The sequence below is a fragment of the Moschus berezovskii genome, chromosome 20, assembly GCF_049115385.1.
Source record: "Moschus berezovskii isolate FMDL1 chromosome 20, NW_MosBer_1.0, whole genome shotgun sequence".
Classification (NCBI taxonomy): Eukaryota; Metazoa; Chordata; class Mammalia; order Artiodactyla; family Moschidae; genus Moschus; species Moschus berezovskii.
In genome coordinates, this window is record NC_142479.1 from 1210885 (window position 1) to 1216882 (window position 5998).

Here is a 5998-nt window from a genome sequence, read left to right on the forward strand (position 1 = left end):
TGTTCTTTGTCTTTTAGCTTTGTTAATTTTATTAGTATGTATCATGGGGTGTTTTGCCTTGGGTTTTTCCTGTTTAGTACCCTCTGTGTTTCTTGGACTTGCGTGATAATTTCCTTCCCCATTTTAGGGAACTTTTCTACTATCATCTCCTCAAGTATTTTCCCATGGTCTTTCTTTTTGTAGTCCTCTACTGTGACTCCTATTATTTGAATGTTCGGGTGTATAACATTGTCCCAGAGGTCTCTGAGATTGTTCTCATTTCTTTTAATTCGTTTTTCTTTTTCCTCTCTGTTTCATTTATTTCTACCATTCTCACTTATCCCATCGTCTGCTTCTCTTTTCTACTATTGGTTACCTGCAGAGTGATTCTATTTCATCTATTGCATGATTCCTTATGTATTGACTCTTTTTTATTCCTTCTATGTCCTTGTTAAAACTTTCTTGCATCTTCTCCATGCTTGTCTCCAGGCTATTTATCTGTAACTCCATTTTTTTCAAGATTATGGATCATTCTCACTCTCATTATTCAGAATTCATTATCAGGTATATTCCCTACCTCTTCCTCTTTTGTTTGGGTTGGTGGGCATTTATTCATTTATCTCTATGTGAAGAGTTTCCAGAGGCAACCACACGTTTGATTATTCAGAAAGCAAGGCAGAGGAAACATGTTGAAATTACACAGGATGCTGTCTGCTTCCCCATAACAATGCCAGGTCATGACTTATCCCACTCCGAATGCCTAGTCCAAACTCTCTTATTTATTAGAATAGCCCTTCCCACAGCTATGGCAAAGGCTTCCATGGCTCAGAAGAAGGTACAGGTGCCAGGAATGGAGCCAACTCAGATCTGGCCTACATCTGAACAAGTTGAGAGCAGCCATTACCAGTGCGTATGGAGGTGGCACATTGGGAGCATCTGGAACTCTGACTGGTGTGCTGGGATTGACCCAGTATGCACCCAAGCCCATATTGGACATCCCTTCTTGCTCCAGCACTTCTTTCTTTGGGTTCAAAATTTCCAGTGCTGAAAGAGGATACAGCACACATGAAATGGAATCAGCATGGACCTGAAACTCAGGGATTCTATACCATGAACTGGATACTCAACCTAACTCCCCAATAGACAAGGTTGGCTACTGAGCACAGGAGAAGTCCGACCTCTACCTGGCATAGGTTCTGGCCCCTTTATCTCTAGCCCCACCTCAAACCAAAGTGAGAGTTGCCAATACACAAGAGCAAAATTAATCTGGAATGTAAAATTATGGAAATCGCCCAATAGGAAAAACAAAACCAAAAACAAGTGAAACAGGAGAAGAGTTTAAGAGACTTCCAGAGAACATTAAGTATACTAACATTCACTTTATGGGGTCGTAGATGGAAAAGAGAGAGGGAAAGGGGTCAAAAATATGTATTTAACCTGCTGATAGGGAAAAATTGCAACCTATAATACTCTACCCAGCAAGGTAATCATCCACAATTGGAGAGAAGAACTTCTCAGACAAACAACAACTAAGAGCTTATCTATCCATACTAAACCAACTCGGAAGGAAATATTAAAGAGACTTCTCTAGGTGGAAAAAGATGGAAAAATCTATAGAGAAGGAAAAAAGTCCCACCAGTACACACAAACACATGGTAAAGTCTGTGGATGAACCAAGTAGATAATCTAGTATGAAAATTAAAAGATAAGTGAATTGCAAATTAAATGCTAACTACATTAAATAACCTCTTACATCAACGGAAAGAACATCTTAATATAAAAGCAATAAGAAAACTGTAGTCTTAATTTACAGATTAGAGTATTTGAACTTAATAGACACCTACAGCATTTGTTGTTGTCCTTCAGTTACTAAGTTGTCTGACTCTTTTGAAACCCCATGGGCTGTAGCCCTCCAGGCTCCTCTGTCCATGGGATTTCCCAGGCAAGAACACTGGAGTTTATCACATTTCATTTTCCAGGGGATCTTGCTGACCCAGGGATCAAATCTGCGTTTTCTGCGTTGCAGGCAGATTCTTTATCTCTGAGCCACCTGGCAGAGTCTATCTCAAAATTGCAGAATACACACCTTCAAGTGCGCACAGGATATTTTTTCACGGATGATCAAATGCTGGGCCACAAAACAAGTCTCAATACATTTAAGAAGACAGAAATTATCTCAAGCACGTTTTCTGACCACAATGGTACAAAATAAGAAATCAATTACAGGAGGGGAATATGGGACAAATACAAACATATGGAGACGAAGCAACATGATACTAAATACCAATGAGCTAAAGAAGAAATCAAAAAGGGAATTAGAAAATACTTTGAGACTAATAAAAACACCAACTTACCAAAATCTATTGGATTTAGCAAAAGCAATTCTAGGGGAAATTGTATAGTGAAAGATGCTTCCCTCAAGGCGGGGTGAGAAACTGAAATAAACAACTTAACTTACTATATAAACGAAGTAGAAAAAGAAGAATAAATAAAGCCCCAAATCCTCAGCATGAAGGCAATAATAAAAATCAGAGAGGACATTAATAAAATTGAGGCTTTCCCTTTCCTAAAGTAAAAAAAAAAAATCACTTATGTGTAAAGATATTTTTTTGAAAAGATAAATAAAATAATTAAGTCTTTAGCTAGGTTCATAAAAAATAATGATAGATGACTCAAATAAACAAATGCAAATGAGACATTACAGCAAACATCACAGCAATAGGGAAAAATCATAAGAGGATACTACAAGTAGATATATGCCAAACAATTGCATAACCTAGAAAAAACTGACAAATCTCTAGGACCATACAGCCTTTCAAAATTGAATCAGGAAGGAATGTATAATCTGAAGAATTGAAACCCTAGTAGTGAAATTGAATTTATAATAAAAAATCTCTTTGTAAAACAAAGTTCAGGACCACACTGCTTCACAGCAGAATGTTTACAAACATACAAGAAGAGCTTATACCTAACATTCTCAAATGATTCCAAAATACTGAGAAAATGGAGTGCTCCCAAATTTTTTATGAAGCTATTATTTTCCTAACACCAAAACCAGACAAAGACACCACCAAAAAAGAAAACTCAATGCCAACATTTCTGTTCAATATAGATGTGAATATTCTTAACAAAATATGAGACCACCAAATTCAACATCACGTTGAAACCAACATATACCATGATCAAGATTGACTTATTCCAGGGGCACAAGGATGATTCAATATCTGCAAATTAATCAGTGTAGTACACCACATTAGGAAAGAGAAGGACAAAAATCACATGATCATCTCAAAAGATACTGTAAAATCATTTGGCAAAAATCAATACTCATTCATTTTGAAAACTCTCACCATAGTTGTTATGGAGGGAATATATCTGAACATAATGAAAGTGAATGTTGAAGTCGCACTGTTCCCACACCAGTACTCTGGGCTAGAGAATTCCTTGGACTGTATAGTCCATGTGGTCTTCAGAATATAATAAAGGTGATTTATAACAAATAGAGATGATATCTTATTCCGGGGCAAAAAGGTGAAAGCTATTCCTCTACATCAGGAAGAAGATACAGATGCCTACTCTTGCCACATCTAAAACACTAGAAGTACTAGGCACAGCAATCATTCAAAGAAACTAAATGAAGTCATCCAAATTAGAAGGGAGAAATAAAACTGTCACTACTTGCAGTTGACGTGATACTATATACAGAAAACTATCAGTTCAGTTCAGTTCACTCGCTCAGTCGTGTCCGATTGTTTGTGACCCCATGAATAACAGCATGCCAGTCCTCCCTGTCAGACACCATCTCCCGGAGTTCAATCAAACTCATGTTCATTGAGTCGGTGATATCATCCAGCCATCTCATTCTCTGTCATCCCCTTCTCCTCCCGCCCCCAATCCCTCCCAGCATCAGACTCTTTTCCAGTGAGTCACCTCATCGCTTAAGGTGGCCAAAATATTGGAGGTTCAGCTTACAAAAAAATGATCAAACAAATGAAATCAAGGTGAATTAAAACCCTAAATGAAAGACTGGAATCCATGAAACACCTAGAAGAAAATGTAGGCAGAACACTCTTTAACATAATTCATAGCAACATTTTTTTCACCTGTCTCCTAAGGCAAAGGAAGCAAAGGAAAAAAATGAGATCTAATCAAATTTAAAAGCTTTTGCACAGCAAACGAAAACACTGACAAATGAAAGGCCACCTACCGAATGGGAGTAAGTATTTGCAAATGATATGACTATAAGGAGTTAATATCCAACTATCTAAACAGATTATTCAACTTGATATTAAAAAACAAACGAACAAAAAAAAATGGGAAGTTCTGATTTTCTCCAAAGAAGATATACAGATGGCAGATGAAGAAATGCTGAACATTATCAGAAGAAAATGAACACTAATTTGAAAAGATACATGAATTCCAATGTGTATTGCAGCCTTTTTTACAATAGAAAATGTATGGGCTACGGGCTCAAAGGCTGAAGAGAAAAGACCGCGAGGTGGCTTTGGTGGTGGCCACAGAGCACAGGATGATCCAGTGATGGAGGAAAAAATTCTGCAAACTGGCTGATTACTCATGAAGATGAGATTTTATTTTTGTGGCAGGCATCTGTGGGGTCTGTAACAGAAATGATTGCTTGCTGTGGAGAAATTTATCACTCTATAAACATGCTTCCTACTAACAGGAAAGCAAATGAGTCTTGTTCTAATACTGCACCTTTTCTAACTGTCCCTGAATGTGCCATTTGTCTGCAAACATGTGTTCACCCAATCACTCTGCCTTGTAAACATATTTTCTGCTATCTATGTGTGAAGGGAGCTTCATGGCCTGGAAAGCAATGTGCCCTCTGTGGACAAGAAATTCCCGAAGATTTCCTTGATAAGCCAACCTTGTTGTCACCAGAGGAACTCAAGGCAGCAAGTAGAGGAAACGGTGAATATGCCTGATATTATGAAGGAAGAAATGGGTGGTGGCAGTATGATGATGGCACTAGCAGAGAGCTGGAGGATGCTTTTTCCAAAGGTAAAAAGAGCACTGAAATGTTAATTGCCGGGTTTCTCTATGTTGCCTATCTTGAAAATATGGTACAGTACAGGAGAAAAGAACGTGGACTTCGCAGGAAAATCAAGCGGGATTCAATAGATATACCAAAGAAGGGAGTAGCCGGACGTAGGCCGGACTGTGATTCTAATACTGTAAACCTAGCAAGAAAGAGCTCTGCTGATGGAGTGTACAGTGTAATGGCTCAGAGCGGAGCTTCTGTTCAGTCGTCTTCTGTGAGGACCCTGACATCAGTAGATGGTCCGCTAACAAGCCCCGTCACGCCATCCCCTGATGCAAGCACTACTCCTGAAGACTCTTTTGCACATTTACAACTTGTTGGAGACAGCATAGCAGAAAGGAGTCATAAAGGGGAAGGAGGAGAAGAAGAGCATGGATCACCATCTTCAGGCAGGGTACCAGCACCAGACACTTCGATTGAAGAAACTGAATCCGATGCCAGCAGGGAGAGTGAGGATGTATCTGTGCTTGTTGCACAACACTCCTTGACACAACAGAGACTTTTGGTTCCTAATGTAAATCAGACAGTATCTGATCGATCAGGAACTGATTGATAAGTGGCAGGAGATGGAACAGTGAGTGTCAGATCTCTAAGGCCTGATGGACAGTGCACAGTAACGGAAGTTTAAATAAAAAAGTTTTCAGATCCATGCTCAAGATGAAAATGGTTATCTGTAAATTTCTGCCCACGTAACATTATACTCATCCCTAGTAATGCATTTTGGGATTTGTGATGGGAAGGGGTATGGAAAGGATAGACCTGTAATTAAAATGTCTAACACATCTCTGTTGAGAAATTTATTTAATATAAGGAACTTGGGTGTGAATAGTTGAGAGCTGTTTAGTAATAACCCAGTTTTCTTGAGGTCTGTTTATTTTATAGTTTTTTTTTTAATGCCTTCAGTTCTTTTAGCCAGCGTGTGTGTATTATCTGTGCATTAATGGTCCTCATCTGCCT

General features: G+C 38.6%; 1 pseudogene; it reads left to right on the forward strand.

Annotated features, from left to right (window-relative positions):
• Positions 1-4607: 4607 nt before the first annotated feature.
• Positions 4608-5669, forward strand: LOC129548303 (E3 ubiquitin-protein ligase RNF146-B pseudogene; annotated as a pseudogene).
• The last annotated feature ends 329 nt before the right edge of the window (positions 5670-5998 follow it).